The 22,169-nt window shown below is 49.9% G+C and overlaps 1 protein-coding gene across 2 annotated transcripts in view; it reads left to right on the forward strand.

Annotated features, from left to right (window-relative positions):
- Window positions 1-22,169, forward strand: part of NUFIP1 (nuclear FMR1 interacting protein 1) — a 546,199-nt gene that overhangs the window by 108,169 nt on the left and 415,861 nt on the right. The gene's annotated exons all lie outside the window — the stretch shown is intronic.

The raw sequence follows: 22,169 nt of genomic DNA on the forward strand, positions 1-22,169 counted from the left end.
GAATAAGCTGGGAGATGGCCAGCTTTTTCAGGAGTTTGCCCAGGAAAGGTGTGATGGAGATCGGGGTGATAGTTTGCCGGACAGGTAGAATCGGCAGAAGGCTTTTGAAGGAGGGGGTGCACAAGGGAGTGTTTGAGGAGAGAGGGGAAAGTTCAAGTGGCAAAAGAGTGATCGCAGAAATCGGCCAAGGCTGGAGCAAGGGTGTCATTGTGGTATTTTATGGTTCCGGAGGAGCAGGGGAGCACCAGTTTGGACAACACTTTCATAGATCAGGCTTGTTGTCATGATGCCTACCCCCGGGGAACCAGACCAGGTCCAGCAACCCCGGAAGCAGGCATAAAGTTATTTTGAGCAAGCCCAAAAACCCCTGCTAGGGGCTGTTTGGGTGCAGTCCTGGCGCCTATGGCGCCAGGCTCATATGGAGAGTCAGTCCTGGCACCAGAGGCGCCAGGCTCATAGAGTAGAGCTTACCTGATGCAGACCATGCTGCAGAGCTCCAAGCCAAATGAGGCTTGGAAGGGACTATTTTACCTAGGGACTATTTTTTTACTCGGGTGGGGCTGGGGAGGAATACTTACCTGGGACTACTTGGAGGCTATTTAAACCACGCCGAAGAGCAGCACACGCTTCGCGTTATTCTGCATCCAGCAGCGTAACGCTCACCGTGTCTGCAAGCCTGCATCCAGTCTTCTGCCACGCCCGCCTCGAGTCTGCAGCTCCTAGAAAAAGGGAGGAACAGAAGGAGAAGAGGTTAAAAGAAGAGCAAAACCTTCGATCCTTACCTGAATTCCGGATCCACCGCGCCTTCGAGCTGGAAGAAAGAAGCATTTTACGCCCGCCGCCTCGCCTGCTGCAGCGCCACGTTGAACTCACCGGCCTTCGCAGCATCCTCACGATCCACTGCAGCCTTCTGCACGTTCCCGCCGCACTCTGGCACCTAAGGGGAACACAAGAACAGCAAAGGTGAGCCAAGGGAATAAATAGAGACAATAGTAACTACCCCCATAGACTTACCTGATTACCGCTGGGGGTATTATTCCTCTTCACGGGTCGGCGGAGTCTCCATTGCATCCTCGCAGTTCCCCGGCCCCTAAGGGGAACAAAAGGACACCAAGGTGAGACGAAGGGACAAACAAGGAAAACTCTTCTCACCACAATAGACTTACCTAATTTTACCACCGGAGGCATTATTCCCCGAACTTCATATTTTCTCTCCACACCTGAATAAGGGAGCAAGCCACAGGTTACTTTCTGGCCTTATTTTATTGAACTGTGTAGGATAAGCCAAATCCTTACCTGAACTTCGTCAGCTACCACGAGGAACTCTTCGCTGGGGTCAAGCTGCAAACTGCAAGGAATCGGACAAGAGTGAAAGTCAGACATGTGAACTCTTATGAACTACATACTTTTCGGAGTCAATATTGTTCTGGAATCACCAATTCCTTCGAGCCAGTGAAGCAACTGGTTATCAACGCCCCCCTGCGCTCAATGCAGGATGGAGAGCTCATCTTTTCAAACCATCAGGTGAGACTATAAGAGAGGACATCAAAGGTGATCTGTGGGGGGAACAGCGGGGGTGGGGGGGATTTGCGCTCAACCCCACGGGTGGTTAATTCCCTTTCTCCATTTACAGAAGAATATTCCTACGGGCCAAGCAAACGAAGCTAGGTGGGCCAGTCCAGTCCGTCATCTCGGCCCTACGTGTCACATTGGTGGAGACCGCAGCTGTCCAGTTCAGATCGATGCCTCTGTGGGAGCCAGGTGAGCGGAACACTGGTCTAGAAACATTGTCCGTGTAGTCTGAGAGAAAGAGGAGAAGGGAGAGGGAGAGGTGGCCAGAGGGGGGCCGAGAGAGGGAACAGGATCTTCTGAGTCTTAGTGGTGAATGGAGAAGCCAGAGCCCTACAGAGGGCCTGATAGGGAACAGGAGAGGTGTAGACTGCAGGATTGTCCAGCTACTTGCAGAGTTTGGCTGTGTTGTTAGAGGCCGCAGAGACGCAGGCTTGGATGTGGGATCTCTTCTTGGACAGGACAGAGTCTGTATTGCTTTCGCAGCAGGCGGCAGGCTAGTTTGTCATAGGATGCGCCCGATGCCCTCCACTTCTCTCAGCCACCCTGCACTTGCGTTTCAGGGGTGCGAGGTCCGAGTCATACCAATAGTTGCACTTAGAGGTTGGCTTCAGATGGATTCCTATGGGCAAGGACGTGTTGCAGATAGAAAGATGAAGGTTAGAGAGGGCTGTATCAGAGTGTAAGTCAGCCACGGGCGTAGGAGGAGCAGAGAAAGTAGTGGCAAAGGCATCTACTGACACACGCTTCATGGGCAAAATGGCAGTGCTGGGGTGGACTTAGACTGGGCGACAGAGAGATTCATGTCAGAGGAGACAAACTGGTCAATCCAAAAGAGAGAAGTTGCGCAAGGGTTCGAAGGGGGGGGATGTCTGAGGAGATGAGAACATCTAAGGTATGCCTGGCAGCGTGTCTCAGACCAGAGGGTAGAATGAAAAGAGAGATTGTGGGAGAGCCCTGAGGAGGGATTAGAAGCATCCAGGTGGATACTGAGGTGTCAGAGGCAATGAGAGAAGAGGAGCAATGAGAGAAGAGGAGCGATCAGCCCACCCTGAGAGGAAGAGGGTGACCTTGCCAGGTGGCCTGTAGATGGTGGCCACAGTCAGAGAGAGGCCAGCAGAGGTAGAGATCCTGCAGACCAGGTATTCAAAGGATGAGTAGGCCTGCGTAGGAATGACAGAAGCAGGGACCCACTACGGAAAGATCAGGGCTACTCTGCCTCGGGGACGGTTGGTACCTGGTTTGGAGACAACCTTGTAGCCATCAGGGACGAGAGTCTCAAAACCTGTGACAGCTGGCCTTGAACCATGTATCGGTGAGAGCGGGGACATCCAGTTCAAGGCCTTCGAGGGGATGGCAGATGTCAGAGGTGATAGGAGGAGCTCCCCCTTCCTGCATCTTTCTTACCTTCGATGGCTGCACTATGCGCTCGCACTCTGTCTGCGCTGCTACACCTTCATCGCCAAAGACCTGCGTCACTCTTCAGCACTTCCTTGAACTCTCACTTAATTCTCTGCACGGTGGTGTTAGCCATGTCCGGTGGCGGGCACTACTCCACCCTCTGCTCCCTCCTCCAGAGGGATGTGCCTCGGCTGCCGCTGCTTGTGCCCACCTGGTGTAGTGTGCATAGCCTGACTACGCAGTTCTATTATCCGTTCAGCCCCTCATGACAGGGGCAACGATGTCAAGGCTGTTGGAGATGGTGAAGTTTAGCAAGGGCTATGTCGGTGGGAGAGTCAAAAGAAGAGGTAGGAAGGGGATGAAGGTGGTGGCAAAAGCATTGACTGACACTCGCTTCATCAGTCGAATGACGGCGAGGGAGACTGGCAGTGCGGGCAACGACTCAGCAGGAGAGCCCAGATATGGCAACCCTAACTTTAGAAGTCCAGCCCTAAAATGAATGAAGCCTTGTGCTCAGCGTTCAATGTGTGCATAAAAGCGCACAGTCATGCGTAAAGTTCACAAAGTACTTCTTGCGGAGCAGGAAAAAGTTAGGGGAAGAATTCTGAAAGAGTGAAATATATTCCAAGAGTCAGGGGAGGATCTGCTACGATGAACAAAGCTATTCCTGACATTCTGAGGGTTTTAGGAAGCAAATACTACGCAAGCCAAAGGGAAGTGGAAGGCCAAAAATCACGTTAAAAAAAAAGAATTTACATTTTTGTATTTACTTTTCAGTTTGGTTCGAACTTACAAACAAAATGTCATAAAGCAGCAAATAATTCACGTAAAATGTAGATATAACCACACAATTTCATATCATCTACCTATATCCAAATAAAATCATGTATTGCCTCTTTCCACATAATTAATTCTATAGTGCTAAATCATCATTGTCAACATCCGTAATATCCACTTGGTACTTATGCCAACTATTTAAAAAGGTATTCAACTTGTTTCCAGACTCTATAGAGGGCTATCCTAACCCTCAAACCTCTAATATTCAGACAATAATTCAACAACATACCAGACTTTAACAGCGCCTCAAAGCCTTTGGACAGCGCCTCAATGCCTTTAGGCTGTATCACGCTTTACAAATCCAAAAAATACATAAAAGAAATGCTCTCTCCATTGTGCACATAACCAGCCAGATACTGCATAGAAACATCTTTAAACTTCATAAAGGAATTCCTTACATGTTGGTTAGTCTCTGTTTAACTGTTCGGGCCGCACAATCTTCATTAGATTGGAGATCTTTGACAGTAGCCCTCTGACCGCTCGAATTGGAAGTCTTTGTAGGTAAATCAAAACAACGCCTACGTAAGGGATCAGGAAATATGAGAAAGTAATGTTGCATCCTCCGGTAATGGTGATTTTTAAAATTTCGAAAAAGCATATACTCTTTTTAATTTCCCCAAATGATCGCAATTCAAACACCAGTCATATGCCAAGAATTTATTTTGCAATTCGTGCTGCAGAATAGATTCACCTTCGACCCAAGTTGGTACCCAACCGATTTGCTCCCAAAACTTTTCGTACTCGTTTCAAGAACGGGACTAGCTGGGATTTTCTTAAAATACAGGAGGGCCCTCCATAATCTCAATGGCGGTTTAAATCCTGCATCTAAGGGATTTCTTCCATCCAAAATATGAAAAGTTGGTCTTTCCAACATTTACTTTCAATTTATTTTCCTCTGTATACTCGCATATGTCGTGGATTCAACGAAGCATGCCGGACAGGCTGTGGTCCAATAACACAATATTGTCTACATATGACAGCCATAGTAAGCTATAATTACCAACTTTGGGAGGGAATACGTTGATCATATTACATTTTTCAGGTAAGTCTGCTAGCTATATGTTTACAACAGAGGTGCATGTTTGTCCCTCTGCTATTTAACAGTTATCCGTAGATATCTTATGCGTGCGTGCATGCACCCCTACTACTAGACATACTGGCACAGATGTTTCTTTGTTTAATTGAATAATCATGCCCAGCAGCGCAGGCGGGACACCCCACTTTGCAATTTTTTGCCACAAGATATTTCTATTCACTGTCAAAAGCGGCTTGAAAATTCATTTCTGATGTTAGTTAATCTGTTTAGAATCACATGCTGTGTATATAGTCTGACATCTAGTGGTAATCGCAAGTATTGCATCTTTCTTTCGAAGATTGAAGGGAACGTCGACATGGGCATGACTGTAACACCTGTCCCTAACGTGACGTGTAGTGTATTCAAAATTCCTCACGCATTGAGGTCCCTCGGATTCTTTTTTCGAGGGGATTGGGTCCTCCGACGTATTCTATATCTATGACAGGTAATGTCCACAGCTGTGCTGCTTCGGAGAATCTTTGGCGCCTGCGTCGATGACGTCGATGCGCCGTCCCCGAGGACCTCCGTCGACGTCACCCGATGTGATAAGTAGGACGCACAACGCCCATAGCCTCAGTTCCGTTTTTTCCACGAACGTGTTCGCTTCGTGAATCTCGGTACGCCTCGACTCGTTGGAGTTTGCTGTGTTCAATTCTCGCTTCGTTGAACCTGTTCGGTTTGTTGTGAAGACCTGTTCATGGCGATGTCTTTCTCATCTTCTACCCTGCGTCCAGGCTTCAAGAACTGCGGGGACTGTGGGTCCAAGATGTCGGTCACGGACTCGCACGACGCCTGCCTCTGGTGCCTCGGGGAGGCCCACGATACGGACGACTGTGTCGACTGTCAGTCGCTCACAGCAAAGGCCTTGCGGGAACACAAGAAGAAGCTGTCGGTAGGCCGGGTGTCTAAGCCCCGGAAGTCGAGGTCTGCAGGGCTTTGGACGGATGACTCGAGGGGTGACTCTCCGCGTCATCGTCGGAAGTCCAGTGGGTCTCCTTCCAGGAGTCGGTCTCGCCACTCCTCCGTCTCTTCGAGGCATTCCCGGAAGCGCCGGCATAGGTTGCCTTCTCTGTCCTCTTCCGAGGACTCCGCCCGTCGGCGGGTCGCTTATCCCTCCATGCAAGCGACACCGGAGGAATGGGCTTCCTTCGGGAAGCAGATGCTAGCGATTCTTGAATCGCAGGGCACCGGTCCATCTGCGCCTCCGAGTGGGGTCGGTCGGTCGGTCGGTACCGGTCGAGAGACACCGCCCATACGCCTTCGGGCTCGGGTGGTCGGCACGGCTTGCTGAAGAGATGTCCCGCTCGGACAAGGGTAGCTGTTCTCGCCATGCCGTTCCCGGTCCTCGACGCGCTCGAGACCGCGTGATCCTGTGCCGTCTTCGAAGAAGACGTCGACGCCTGTGGCGCCAAGGTCGTCGACGATTTCTCTCGAGGCTCTGCCTCCGAGGGGGTCGTCGGCACCTAGGTCGTCGAGAGACACGCTCTGAGCTCCGGCTACGAGGCCTGTGTCGACGCTGGCGGCGCTGCAGCTGACGGTGATGCCGATTCGCTCAACGTCGACGCCTTTTCTGTCGGCGCCGACTCGTTCGCTGCCCTCGACACCTTTCGAGGCGGTGGTGTCGGAGGGGCCCCGTGGCACGGGGTTTTCCCCTAGAAAGGCTCTGGCTAAGGTCAGGCACTGCTTTGGTCCCCAGAGGTCTTCCTCTCCCCGCCTGGAGTACATGTCTGAGGGTGATGAAGGCTCTGATGGCGGCTTGGTTCCGGTTACGGGTCCCGATGAGCTTATCTCGGGCCATAGCCAGTTTGATGACCTGCGGCAGTCGCTGCATGATGCCAGTGGACTGGACACCTCTCCGGAGGTGAAGTTTTGTAGGCCGGAGCCTGGCACTCATGCCGATGCTTCATATCGGCGCCTTATGTCTCGGGTTACCGAGTACTTGGGTTGGTCAGCTCCCCCAGGGGAGTTCGTTCAGGATGATCTCACGGACATCCTTGATCTTGGTCCACCCACTGACCCGGTTTTGCCTTTTCATATGGCTCTGCAGAGAAGGGTGGCGGCGGCTTGGACTGCTCCGGAGAGTCTCCCGGCAGTGGGCAAGTCTTTGTCGCCAAAATACCATCCAGCCAGTAGCGACCCCTGCTACTTGTCTAGGCACCCCACTCCGGAGAGTTTGGTGGTGCAGGCAGCTACGGCCCCGGCAAAGCAGGCGTCGTATCCTACCATCCCTCCGGATAGGGACGACAAACGTTTTGACGGCTGGGCGAAGAACGTGTTTTCTTCGGGGGGTATGGCGCTTCAGGCGGCCAACTCCATGTGTGCCTTGTCTGGTTTCACACACACTCTGTGGAACTGTGTTGCATTAGCGGCTGAACATATTCCCGAAGGGGACGAACGGGATGGTTTCCTTGCTATGGTTCAGGATGGCAAGGATGCCATGTGTGAGGCCGTTCAGTCGGGTTTGGACATGGCAGATTGTGTCAGCCGGTCCATGGCGGCGAGCACCATAATATGCAGGTTTGCGTGGTTGCGGACGTCTGGGTTCGCTCCTGATGTGCAGTCCCGGCTCCTCAACATGCCCTTTGACGGTGAACACCTTTTTGGCAGCAAGGCTGACGAGAGCCTTGAGAGGTTGCAGACCTCCAAAGCTGCAGCAAAGTCGTTGGGCGCTGCAGTTCGCCAACCTCTGCCTTTTCGTCCTAGGGGACAGCAATGGAGGGCAGGTTCCTTTTGCTATTACTCGCCCTTCAGTAAAGCGAGGGGAGCTAGCAGTCAAAGAGGCCATCGTAAGAGTGCCAGAGGTGGAAATAAAGGTATTCGAGGTGCCAAGGCCGCTCGGGGAGTTGCCTCTTTGCCCTCGGGCAACGCCGCAGCCGCTACCACTCAGTCATGAGGCCAGGTGCCATGGTTCGCCGGTTGGGGGAAGGCTGGCGCAGCATCTTGTAGAGTGGCAAGCCATTACTTCGGATGTGTGGGTTCTGGAGATCATAACCCACGGCTACTGTCTTCCTTTTCGGCAGAGGCCTCACGACAATCCACCAGGGAGCCTCTCTTTGAAGAGTCTGGATCCGCTCCTTGCGCAGGAAATTTAAGCCCTGCTGGAGAAAGGCACCATAGAACTGGTGCCTGTAGCGGAGAGGGATGGTATTCCCCTTATTTTTGATATCGAAGAAAGACGGGGGATTGAGACCCATCATGGACTTGCGCGGTTTGAACAAACTCCTCAGGAAGGACAAGTTCAAGATGGTGACTCTTTCTCAAGTCCTCCAGGCCCTTCAACTTCAGGACTGGTTGGTGTCTCTCGACCTCAAGGATGCTTACTTCCATGTGGCGATCCATCCCAAGCACAAGAAGTACCTGAGGTTCGCAGTTGGCGACTCGCACTTTCAGTTTCGGGTCCTGCCATTCGGATTGACCTCCGCCCCGAGGGCTTTCACCAAGCTCATGGTGGTGGTGGCAGCGCATCTCAGGAAAGGGGGGATTCACGTCTACCCCTACCTGGACGATTAGTTGATCAGGGGGAGCTCTCCCGAGCAAGTCCTGGATCATCTGTCCGTCACCTGCCACTCCCTTCACAAGCTGGGCTTATCCCTCAATTTAAAGAAGTCCCATTTGACTCCAACGCAGCGGCTCCAGTACATCGGAGCAGTGCTCGACACGTCCCTGGGGCAGTGTTTTCCTCCTCAGGTGAGGGCTCTTCACATTCAGCAGATGGTGCACAAGTTTCAGTTTGCCCAGAATCACCCAGCGTCCAAGTTCTTGAGAGTGCTCGGCCTCATGGCATCCTGCATTCTTCTGGTGCCAGAGGCTCGTCTGCGGATGAGATCTTTGCAGTGGGCACTCAAGCTCCAGTGGTCTCAGTCCTCCGGCAGGCTGTCGGACCCTGTTCAGGTGCCGTCCTCGGTAGCCCGGGACCTTCTGTGGTGGGCTGTCGAGGGCAATCTGATGAAGGAGGCCCCATTTTGGCTGCCCTGGCCGGAGGTGACGATCGTGACGGACGCATACCTCATGGGATGGGGAGCTCATGCCAACGAGTTGCCAGTGAGCGGTCTTGGTCTCCGTCGGAGTCCAGACTCCATATCAATCTGTTGGAGCTGAGGGCCGTCAGGCTAGCCCTGAAGGCTTTTCTGCCGACTGTGCGCAGAAAGAGTGTCCTGATTCTAACGGACAACGCAGTGGCCATGCACTACCTCAACAAAAGGGGGGGGGGCAGGGTCACTTCCGCTGTGCAGGGAGGCGATGCAGCTCGAGTTCTGGGACATCCAGCAGGAAGTTTCGATCTCGGCGGTTCATCTGGCCGGAGACGACAACGAGACGGCGGACGCTCTGAGCAGGCAAAGCACGATCTCTCACGAGTGGGAACTGGCTCAGGAGATTCTCCTGGAGATCTTCGCCCTTTGGGGGACCCCTCAAGTGGATCTCTTCGCCTCCAGTGTCAACCGGAAGTGGGAAAGGTTTTGCTCGTGGGAATTTCCTCCAAAAGGAGCCTTACGAGACAAGTTCGTGGTGGAGTGGTCGTTCCCACTGCTGTACGCGTTTCCTCCAGTCCCCGTCATCCCGCAAGTGCTGCGGAGGTTACGGAGGTTCGGTTCCCGGATGATCCTCATTGCTCCGGCGTGGGCCCGGAGGACGTGGTACCCGGACCTTCTAGACTTGTCCATCTGCCCTCCACGTCGTCTTGCCTACCGAGACGATCTGCTCTCACGGGAGGGGAGGTGGGGGGGTCAGGTTCTCCATCCAGAGGTCAGATCCCTCAATCTTCACGCTTGGCTTCTGAAAGGTTGAGGTATAAGGATTGGGACCTCCCTGAAGACGTGATGGAGGTGTTTATCTCGGCCAGGCGGCCGGCAACAAAGTCGCTGTACTGTTGCCATTGGAGAAAGTTCTGCGACTGGTGCAGAGTTCAGAATGTGGATCCTTTTGAATGTGACATTCCCATGGTTTTGTCTTTTTTGCTTTCTGTGGCCCACAGGGGCTTGCAAGTGGGGTCCATTAAAGGTTACCTGGCGGCGCTGTCCATATTTAAGCGCTCGTCTGAAGAGTGTTCCTATTTTAAGATTCCTTCAATTTCGCAGTTTTTGAAAGGGCTCACTAATATGTTCCCTCTGTCACCTTTTTTGATGCCAGGTTGGGATTTGAACCTTGTTCTTAGGTTTCTTATGGGTGCTCCGTTTGAGCCTTTACATTCTTGCCCTTTGAGGCTGCTGACTCTGAAAACTCTATTTTTGGTTGCGGTTACTTCCGCTCGCTGAGTGAGTGAGTTACAGGCACTTTTAGTTAAGCCACCCTTCACTGTGTTTCATAAGGACAGGGTTGTCCTTGGAGTTCGTCCTTTTCTTCCGAAGGTGGTTTCGGAATTTCATTTGAGCCAGAAGGTTGTTCTTCCGGCGTTCTATCCTCTTCCACATCCTGGTAAGGAAGAGGAGAGGCTCCATAGGCTTGATCCTCGGAGAGCGTTGAGCTTTTATATTTCGCACATGTCCCGGGTCAGAGTGGACAATCACCTTTTCATTGGTTACGCTGGAAAGCGTTTGGGACAAGCTGTGACGAAACAGACTTTGTCTTGTTGGATTATTTTAGCTATCTCCGAGTGTTACCGCTTGGCGGGTAAGGACCCTCCGGCTGGCTTGCGGGCCCATTCCACTAGAGGAGTGGCTGCGTCTACTGCTCTGCAGAGGGGAGTTCCTATTCGTCACATCTGTGATGCAGCCACCTGGGCTTCAGTACATACTTTTGTACGTCACTATTCCCTCGATTCCATCAGAGGGCAAGATCTGGCCTTTGGCAAGGCAGTTCTCTATTCCGCAATTTGATTGGGCATGCTAAATTGGTATTCTAAATTCTTTCCCACCTCCTTGCTTGGTACTGCTTTGGGAGTCTGTCATAGATATGGAATACGTCGGAGGACCCAATCCCCTCGAAGAACAAGTTACTTTCTTACCTGGTAACGTTCTTTCGATGGGATGGTCCGACGACGTATTCCATATCGCTCCCTCCCTGCCTTCCCCGCTGCAGAATTTCTTTTGCGATTACAGCTTGCGTTCCCTAAGGCCTTGTGTGTCTGACTGGCAGAAAACTGGTGGCACACGTACTGGGAAAAAACTATAACTGAGGCTATGGGCGTTGTGCGTCCTACTTATCACATTGTGTGACGTCGGCCGTCGGAGGAGGCCCTCAGGGACGGCGCATCGACATCATCGACGCAGACGCCAAAGATTTTCCGAAGCAGCACAGCTGTGGACATTACCTGTCATAGATATGGAATACGTCGTCGGACCATCCCATCGAAAGAACGTTACCTGGTAAGAAAGTAACTTGTTCTTTCTGCCCAACTAGTTGGTCTCCTGATGTGGAGCTCGCACAAGTTTTTATATTGCTCATTTACTTCTTTTCGACAACTGCTTTGTGGACTTCCTGCCGCCGAAGACATCCACCACTACGTGGCCTTGGCCTTCTGGCCAGGCCCTTACAGTAGGGAGTTGAGCCCTGGGTTCATCTTTCGTGAATGAATTTCCTTTTCCCTTCTCTTGTCCTTTTCGGTCTGACTGCGGTCTGCCTCTACTATGCAGAGGACACCCTCTACATTTTGTCTGTCGTGTAACGGCAAATTCCTGTTGAAGGACACCCATCGCTGTTGCAATATGTGTCTACCTCGTCGCAACAAGCGTTCTTGTAAGCTCTGCTAGCTCTTTCGTCCCAAGACTTTAAAGGACAGGCAGACAAAATGGTTGGCGGCCTGCACAATGCAGACAGTTGTTCCCCCGTTGGCGTTGTTGCTTCGGATTACGAGGACTCCAGCGGCAGCCATGGCTCTGACCTGGAAGCCATAGACCTTTCGGCGGAACCTTCCGGTTCCCAGATGCCTGTCCCCGACAGACAGGCCACCAGCGATGTTATGGGGAGTTCACACCCTGACGACAGGGTCACACACGCACCACATAAGCCGAAACACACAACCCCTAAGGCCTGTTTGACGGACACATCGAAGAAGCGTGTAACGCCAACAGGCCCATCAAAATCTTAGTGTCTTTCGAACCTCCTTGTTCGGTGCTCTCCGCGCAGCCGTCTTCTCGGCATGCAGCTGGGCTTTCTTCTCACAAGGGCGTTCCTTTCCTCCCTGCCCCCCAAAACACACTTGTCACCGGCACACCTTCCAAGGGCGCACTGGCAGCTAAGGCTTCGGCAGAGTTGTCCACCGCGACGGCGCCGCAAGGCACGTCGAAACCTAGTATTCAACCGCTGAAAGTACGCGCTAGTCTCGCAGCTATTGTTTCGGCAGCAGGAGAACAAAGGAGCAGCCCCTCTCGTCAAGAGAATTTTTCAGAAGCCCCTCAGACACTCTCAAAGGCTTTGTCAGAAAAATATCCCCCTTCTGAGCAGCCCTTTCCACGTCCAGACCTCTGTGCATCTTCCCATGGACTAGGCAAAGATTTGAGAATTACATGGACAAGATGGCCCAATTTAAAGATTTCTCTGACACATACATTACTCCCAAGGGACATAGGGAAGAAGACTCCTGCCCCATTCCTCCAAAGCTGCAGAAGCTTCCCATTCCTACACAAGAGGCCTTTGATTACTCTGAACAGGAGGATACATATGAGGACAATCCCTTGATCAGGACACAGCTGAGCAGGATCAGCCAGCAGATCAGGGGCCTTGGCTTTCACCCACACATAACCCTGACCCTGACATTATTTGTCTGGACCCACCATCTTCACCTCAGCAAAGACAGTCATCGCCTGTGGATGATCAAATGCTCTTTAATGGCATCCTCAAAAGAGCCGCAGATCATTTTGAGATCGCTGCGCAGGAGACAGCCCCTGATGGTGACTTTGTAGAAAATGATCTCAAGGAGAAGCCTCCCGCTAGCCAGGCTATTACGCTACTCAATTCAATAAACACCTAGCTCCTTCTTTACTGTCACCCTTCCCCACAAGGGCAGTCATCCCTCGGGTTGAGAAATTGTTCTGCTCCGCTCCATCCGACCCTATGTATATAAGAGGTCATGCCACTCTGAACTCCCTGGTTGTTACAACCACAAGAACAAGGGCAGGGGTTCCACTATCCACAGTGGAAGCTCGCCCTGATTAAAGATTGCAAAAAGCTTTATGCTCTAGGGAAGCATATTACTACTTCTGCTGCCTATTCTACCCGAATAGCTAATAATACAACTCTCCTCGCTATTTACAGCAACGTCCAATGGGGACTGCTCCAGGAAGGCCTTCAAGAGGTCCCAGAGCCCCCGCGATCACGCCTGCCTGCTGGCGGTCGTGACTGAGGGCAGACTGGTGACCCATAATATTTTAAAGAACACTCCAGACAGTGCTGAAACTGTGGGACGTACTCTAGCCCAGGGGACTTTTCTTGAGAGACACACCTGGCGGAAGACCTCAGGCTTCAAATCAGAGACTCGGGCCTCTCTGATTAACAAACCTGTCAAAGACACCAATTTATTTGGCAAGGCTGTCGACGGCGCCTTAGAGACTGCTAAGAAAGAGCATGAAACACTCAAGTCTATGCCAAATCACGGACAAGCCCTTCATCCAGTAAGGAGGCTCAAGTTCTCGCCGTTCTTTTCGCGGTCAGTCTTTTTCACTGTCTCCCCCATGATCCGTATGGCTCTGGAAGTACCCAGTGGTCCTCCAACCAAGGCTCATCCGGAAACAACCAATACCAGCAGAGAGGTCAACACAGAGGCAAGGGAAGATGCTGGAACTCTACTCCAAGAGGCTCCCTGGCCTCCACCGCAAAGTGACTCACCGGTTCGGGTCCCCTCCCATGCCTCCCTGGTCGGGGGATGTCTGTCCTCATTCATCAATGCATGGGAGGGGATCACATCAGACCAATGGGACCGTCACCCACGATTACTGTATAGAGTTCCACCAGCCACCTTAATATCACCCACCAAAGTGCAGGCGCCTATCACCAGCACACCTGCAAATCCTTCTGGAAGAGGTGCAGATCCTTCTGGAAAAGGGCGCTGTAGAAGTCGTCCACATTCACCAGGAAAACAAGGGTATTTATTCAGTGTTCTTCCTTGCACCCGAAAAAGGATATCACCACGCACCCTGTATTAGACTTGCGCCATGCGAACAAGTATGTCAAACCGCAATAATTCAGAATGACAACATTGCAGTAGGTAATCCCGCTGTTGCCGCAGGGGGATTACATGGCCACATTGGATATGAAAGATGCATACTTTCATATTTCAATGTTGCCATTGCACAGAAAGTACCTAAGGTTCATGATAGAGGACACCCACTCTCAATTCAAGGTTCTTCCCTTCGGCATTGCCTCAGCCCCAAGGGTTTTCACAAAGGTACTGGTGGTAGTAGCTGCTCACCTGCGCAGGCAGTCCATCCGAGTATATCCTTACCTCGACGATTAGCTAATAACAGGTGATTCATTTGGAGCATGCCCATCAAATACCCAAAAGACGCTAGATCTCCTCTTCAGCCTAGGGTTCTCGATCAATGAGAAAAAGTCAAGCCTGGACCCCAACCAAGTCAAACCATTTCTGGGGGTTCTAATTCGGACCAAAGACGGCCTCTTCTTTCCCTCCAACGAGAGGGTTCAAAACATGCTGTTCCAGATCCCTCGCTATGTAGCCAGTCACGAGGTGACCGTACGCAAAGCCATGCGGCTCTTGGGGATGATGGCCTCCTGCATCTACCTAGCCCCACACGGGCATCTGCGCATGCACCCTATGCAAGAGTGGCTCTCAAGCCAATGTTGTCAGGCCAGGGGACAATGGGACAATCTAGTGGTTGTCTCGACAACCCTCGTTCAGTCTTTGCAGTAGTGGTCAAGGGAAAACCTCCTGCAAGGGAAAACCTTCTCCACCTCCACAGTAAAAGCCACTCTCACCACAGACGCATCTCTGACAGGGAGGGGGGGGCGCACCTTCTTCATCAGGCAGTGCACGGCGTGTGCGCCCCAGCAGTAGGATCCAATCACATAAACTTGTTGAAGTGGCTGGCAGTGTTCAAGGCCCTGAAGGTTTTCCAAACTCAGCTCCAGGGGAAGACAGTTCTAGTCCTCACGGACAGTACTATGGCCATGTAGTACCCAAACAAGGGGGCACTCACTCTCTAGGGCTGTCCAAACTGTCCCAGAACATATGGAAATGGGCTCTCAAACACAAGATGTTCTTCCTGTCACAACACATTCCAGGGGAACTCAATCTTCTGGCGGATGTACTCAGCAGAGACTTCACCCCCCGCCCCTAACCGCAGAACATGAGTGGCAACTACACGAGGACGTCTTCGCAGATAGGGGCTTCCCAGAGATCGACGTGTTTGCAACTCTGTAGAACGCACAATGCCCTGATTACGCCTCCCGGTACCCTCTCAACCGCTCCAAGGAGAACGTTCTCTGGATAACATGGTCAGGGAAATGTGTCTATGCTGAATTCCCCCCCCCCCTCCGCCGATTCCCCTGCTCAACAGGATAGTGCACACGATGCATGCACCAAGAGCCAGTCAGGATGATTCTGGTGGACCTGATGTGGGCCCTGCCAACCATGGCTCACATCTCATGGCAATGTCAGTCTCTTCTCCCAAGAAGCTGCATACCCTTACAACATGCTGTCGTAAGACCAGGGGGAGCCTCTACATCCATGCCCTCAAACTCTCAACTTGGCAGCCTGAGGCCATAGAGTTCGGGCGCCTACAACTCCCTCAGAGATGCATGGACATACTTTGGGAAACACGGCAACCTAACACCAGGCATTGCTACTCCAGCAGATGGTAACCCTTTGTCATCTGGTGTAATGGCAAAAGCATCAATCCTCTTGAATGCACACCAACACATATTGTCCTGTACCTAACCCACCTTTTAGATTCAGGTCTGGCTTTCAATTCCCTAAAAGTCCACTTAGCTGTGCTTTCAGTATGCACCACGTCCCAGAAAAAGGTTTTGTGATGGAAAAATTCCAGTAATTAAAGCATTTATGAAGGGGGTAAAAAGACTTTGTCCCCCTATTTCCAACCCAGCTCACGGGTGGGACCTGAACGCTGTACTTTCCAGACTAATGTGACCACCATTTCAACCAATGCACAAGGCTAGCCTTAAAGCACTCACCTACAAGACCGCCTTCTTGGTGGCGATCACCTCGATGAGGAGAGTTGGTGAACTGCAGGACCTTTCAGTTAAAGACCCATTTGTCACGATTCACAAAAATAAGGTGGTGTTGCGCACTAACCCACGGTTTGCGCCTACGTTTATTTTAAAGTTCCATGTAAACCAGTCAATAGAACTACCCACCTTTTTCCAGAACCCCACTAACGTGGCAGAAAGAAGCCTCCACACATGGATGTGAGGAGAGCGGTTCTCTATTATCTGGAAAAGACAAAACCACTAAGAAAAACAAACCAGTTTTTCGTTTCAGTGGCAGCTGGAAGAGAAGGGGACCCTGTCTCTAAATCAGGTATTTCAAAGTGGATCGTAAACTGCATCACACTGTGCTACACTCTTGCCAAGAGAGATCTGCCCTTCACGCCAGAGCACACTATACTCGGGGCACAGGGGCTACCATAGCATTCATTACAAATGTTCCTCTTGAGTCCATTTGTAAAGCAGCAACCTGGAGTTCTGTACACACCTTTATACAACACTATTGCCTACATACACAATCTAGGTCTGATTCTCAGGTGGGACAATCAGTGCTAAGCCATCTCTTTGCTACTGTTCCTTCACAAATCCCACCGCCATCGCAGGGCAACTACTGCTCTCTAGTCTATGCAGATCATGTGATTCTCGGCAGATTAACAAGCATCAGAAGACATGCATTACTCACCGTAATAGCATTTCTGATGATTGTATCTGCTTGCGCCCACCCTTCCTCCCCCTCATGGAGTAGTCCTCCCCCTCATGGAGTAGAAGGAACATAGACCTCGTACACCTTCTCTCTTCTGTACTCACTCACACTGACTATAAGGCTCCCTCATGGCTGAAAAAACACAATCGGAGGGACCTCAACACGTGCAGGATTTTGAGTACACTACATGTCACGTTAGGGATAGTGTTACAGTCACACCAATGTCGACGTCCCCTTTCGATCTTCGAAAGAAAGATGTAATACTGTGCGATTACCACTAGATTTTGGACTATATGCACAGCATGTGAATCTAAGCAGACATAATTATCAGAAACACTTTTACAGTGAGTAAGAGTACTGCATGTCATATGCCACATACAAAGGGTAACTGTCCTCTTCTTTAGCCGCCGCGATCGATAGACTTTTTCAAAGCTTTTTTATCATAGAGCAGAACTGGAGTAAATCCACACTGAGAAGGTGATAATATAATATTAATCAGTAGCTTACTTTTTCCCATTGGTGATACGTCCACATCATCCCGTTTTTGCAATTTAACGTCAGGGTAACCTGGATGGCATGCAGACAATTTCTAACCCCGATTAACATCACCTCAAAAGGACGTCCTCTGTCTCCACGTTCTGCCAAGTTGTTAAAAACAATGTACCCATCTAGGTGGAAAGGGTACCACCAAATAACTTTCTTGGATCTGAAATAGATCAGATTCCATCAATACATATAACAATACCTTGTTGCTGCAGAAATGTCGGTGGCCCCTAGTATTCCATGATGACAATTTTAAACTTCAAGGTTTCGTGCCTAAATTTGCGTTAATATATCCTTCACACCAAACCCATTCCTGGTTATTGCCAAAATCAGCACGTGTTGGGGATTTCCAGCTCAGCTTTCTTGTTATTACGGCCTTTCCTTTCTATGAACTGCTTCCTTTGTTATAGATGCTACTGGAAATTTCACCCCCATAATGTCACAGCCCATCCTCTGGAGATTTACAATGTGAGAGAAAATTGTCTACTGTATCACTAGAATAATAGTTAACTATAGAAATTGGCCTTTTAGCAGTTGCAATCATTTCTATATATGAGAAATGAACACGTGCATCAATGGGACAATATGCCTGATTTAGCCATAAATCCATCCTTCCATGGAAAATACTGCATATCTCAAAAGCGTTTTGATGTTCAGTTGCCTCTGTCTCACCAATGGCAGTCGTGTCTCGCAGCTGTACAGTGTGAGCCTTTCCAGTGACTGCTTGATCGTCGGACGGCATACACCTTCCTCCGGAGATCTAAGCCCATGGCCTCCACTCTCATAAAAAGAGTGATTGACGCAACAAACTAATAGCTTGGAGAGATCGCTTTGACGATACTGCAGTATAAATTAGGAAGAGGAAAAAGTGTTCTACAAGGTGGTGAATTATGCGATTCCAATAGGTCCACAAGAAAAAACCTTGTGCCGCAGATAACGTGTGTGTATGATGTGATCTGCCCTAGAAACGCCAAAGAAATAGAAGCGCACTTACCGGAAGAAGATCCCTAGGAATTAGTGACTACACCAACGTCTTGTTGAATGTTTTTGTCCTAATGAAGGCTCTTTGAGGAATAACCGATTTGTTTGTCGTTGACTGACACAACATACCCAAATGATGCCGGAAACGAAATGTGTCGACCAAAGAGAGAAATCAGCTACTCTGTGTTAACATATGTCACATATACTAACCTCACTTGAAGTTTTGGCCAAGCTGTTTTTTTTACTGCTTTGACAGGCAATGTATGGACCACATCTGTAAATGTTAGTTGATATAATATGCACTGTGTTGCGCTATAATGAAAAATTAATTTTGTACAAGAATTTATTAAATTATCTTTTTTTGTTGTTGCATGTTTCTGTCCAATGAACCGATTTGTTGACACAGTTGAGCATTGTTCCATAGTCCATGCACCTACGTGATTAAGGACGGGGTGGCCAGTTTCCTCTCTCTTTGCCACTGCGAGCCCGAGACACAGCACTCGCACCAACTCAGGTTTGCACGGATAAGACAAATGGATTTTCATTGCATGTCAATACAGAATCGTCAGTGCCACTCAATTCAGATATGGCAATGCCAGGAGTACTTGGAGTTTTCATCAACCAACTGGTCATCGTTCCTTCCTTATTCTTTAAACATTTAGCTCTCCTTTTGGCCTTTAAACGTGTCTTTTTGATTGGTCCCACTGCAGGGGGTTGCACCTAGTTAGTTACAACTTTTCCTTCACAGCTAGGCACAACAGTGACTGCATCTGATTGTATGCTTTTTTAAGTGTTTGGCCTTCTGTATCTTAACTTTACGCAACCTTCTTCTCTCTTTATTATCTATGTACCATCTTGAGCTGTTATCTTCGGGGGCTGTTGCCATGTCGAAGGATTTGCATGCAGTCTCCTTATTAATGACAGTAAGAGTCTCAGAATCATTAGTTGGCCCCTTACCCAGCTCTTTTAGGGGACTATCGTTATTGCTGGCATGGCTTTCGTTTAAAGTCATACTCTGTTATTTAGAGTCGTTCAGAAGCTTTCTATCTTCCCCCATCTGGGCAAGGGTGACTGACACTTTATGTCCAGATATCGTAATAGCAAATTGCAGAGTCGACAGCGTGGTTGTTGAAATTCTTGAATTCTCCATTACCAAAATGTCATCATTTTCGTAGTTGGACTCTCGCAGATTGTTCATGGAATCAATCTGTAGGAGACACCAATGGGGCAATAGCATTAAAATCCTTAGTGCTATTAGACGACTGCACCATAGGGTGGTGGACTTCCCCAATGACCAGCAAGGCTGCCTGCCTCGTTGGGGCCTTAGTAGTTAACCCACTGTTAATAGTTGGCACTTCTGAGGATGTACAGCGGCAATTTAATTTTGTAAAGAAAACCATTAATTTAAAAGGTAGTTATTATCCACCATTGTTGACTCCTCTTCCTTTTAAGTTGTGTTCTTCAGTCGTGTCACATCCTGCTTCGGGGCCCTCCATTACCTTTGCTATTAGGGCTGAAGAAAGCAGTAATTTTGCCTTGATCACTGCCTTTAGTCTGTATGCCTTTTGTTGCATTACCATGCACGGCTGGAGCCAGAAGGGCACCAACCGGTACATTTTTGTTGCTTGCCGCTGAAGAAGTAATATGTATTTTACTATGCAAGGTTTACAGACCAGCTTTAGCTTTTTGTTTAGCTTTCATGTCTAGTTTGTTGGACAAGTGGTGTTAATACAAACAAGCACACTCTTTTACCATGTATTATACACTCACTTTGAAGATCATACCACATTTTACAGAAACAGCACAGGCTACACCAACTAGGCCCATGTATTACACTGAACATGTAATAATGCATAGACTCAAAGCAGGTAATATAGTCAGCTCAAAGGGTAAAGATACCACGCAGTTGCAGAGTGTTGACATCGAGTTTGCTGTCCTAGTCCAGGTAGGACGAACAAGGGTGTCAAATCAGGCTGCTAACAGGTTAGTAGCAATATCCAATAAGGACTGAAATGCAAAGGGCTCAGTCTGGATAACCGAACCTATAGCCAGCCGTTGAGCCAAATTGACCAGCCAGCCGCCAGTTTATGGCTTTTGGCTCCCTGAAAGGGTCGCTCATGCACATCCACTCCTTCCCTCCCGCCTCTCCCTGGTTGACCTTAAATCATGGGCCAAGGGTCCAGAAAATATCGGGGTAAAACACTCACTAGCAAAGTGCCACGGGATGTAGGGCAGAATCGAGCCGGCAGAATAAGAAGACCCAAATGCTGCGGGGAAGCAGCACATAGGCGGAAGCCGCACCAAACTATAAACACCAGGAAACGTAGGCTCAGCTGCCGAATAAAGGAATAGAGGAATGTAACTGTGCAGCACGTAACACAGCAAGGGATCGCCAAGCCACACCACAAAGGCCACTTCTGGCAAGCTCCAAAATCTCCTCTTAATTGCGTAATTGCGTTTAGACGAACAAAGGGCCACCAGTAAGTGACTTTAATACTCACCGCCATTAGCTCGGTTATGGTCGAGACCTGGCAGGTCTGAAGGTGGTGGTCAGAGGTAGGATTTCCCACCCTCGGTTCGGCTTCCAGATGCACAGGAGCTGCCAGTGCGAATACAGGTGTGGTGTGCAACAGGAGCTGTAACTTTTGTTTCCGATGAAGAAAACGCCTGATTCAGCAGATCTCGGAGCACTGGAAGGAATGCTGGAAAGCCGCCTTCAGCGACCATCACTGCCTCACAGTGACGCAATGGCACCCAACTCTTGGAGTATGACGCAGCCTCCCATTCTCGCGACCCAAAGGTGGTATGACAAAACTCTGCAGAAGGGTGCTTTGTTGGGTAAGCTGGGATTACCCAATATTTTGGGTCGGAACTCGAAACGGCAAAGCCCCTGTGCAGGAACCAAGAATTGAGCCGGACGGTCCACTGGATGGCCCAGAAACATTTTCTGAAACAGGCTCACTTACAGGGTTACCAGGAGACGTTGCCAGTGGTTGGTCCTAACACTCCAAGTGTTCAAAGCACTTTCACAGGTCTTCTGAGATAAAGCGCAAAGCAGGACTTCACTGGGATAACTGGATTCAGGTGTCAGCCCTCTTCAGCGCGTCTCAGGATCATCCTTTGTTCTGCTCGGCTCATCAGGATACTTGGTTCCTTGTACAGGTTGGTTCTGACCTGTTGCTGATCTGCTGGACTGAATACAGGACCCCCCTTCCTCTTATCCACAGTCAGGTGAGTGCTCTCAGCACACAAGAGGCAAGATCTGCCAATTAGGGACCACTGGGGTTCTCGTGCTCCAATGCATACCAGATATCTGGCACCAGTAGTGTGGATTGGGACTAGACAGTTCCAGCCCACTTCCTGGGTGCCTACACACGTGGCATGCAGGGACCCCGCAAATGAAGCGGCTTTTGCAGACAACTGCATACCCCAAATGAGGAAATCTTGGCCCTGGAGGGGCAGGGGGAAGGCCAAGGGATAAAATGACAAAAGGAACAGAAATAAGAAATTGTGGCACGGCCGTGTTGGACACTAGCCACAATCAGGTGCCAGATGTGGCAAATGCGGTAAGGCTCTGTAAAAAGTCATACAAATGAAAGAAAAAGCTACTGCTACCCCTGGTCTGTTTCAAGGGACATGTACAATCACCAAAAAATCCTTAGAGGGTATTTGGGGCCTAAAGCACAATAGCCCCATTGCGTGGTACAGTAAGGTACTTTGTGCAAAGATGCAATGTTACCAAAGAGAAACAAAGTTTCTCAGTACTGACAGCTTAAAGAACGTATCGGTTTCACCAGAACAATGAGCTAAAGCCCAGTGGAGTGCAGCTGAAGGCTGCGCACAACTGTAAAAATTCAGGTTAGGATACAGAAACAAATGCAAAACGTTTGGGTTCCATGGACTATGGAGGAAAAGTTGCTTCAAGAGAAATATTTTCTAACGGCC

The sequence above is a fragment of the Ambystoma mexicanum genome, chromosome 7q (assembly GCF_040938575.1).
Source record: "Ambystoma mexicanum isolate Mex_15411 chromosome 7q, UKY_AmexF1_1, whole genome shotgun sequence".
Taxonomy (NCBI): Eukaryota; Metazoa; Chordata; class Amphibia; order Caudata; family Ambystomatidae; genus Ambystoma; species Ambystoma mexicanum.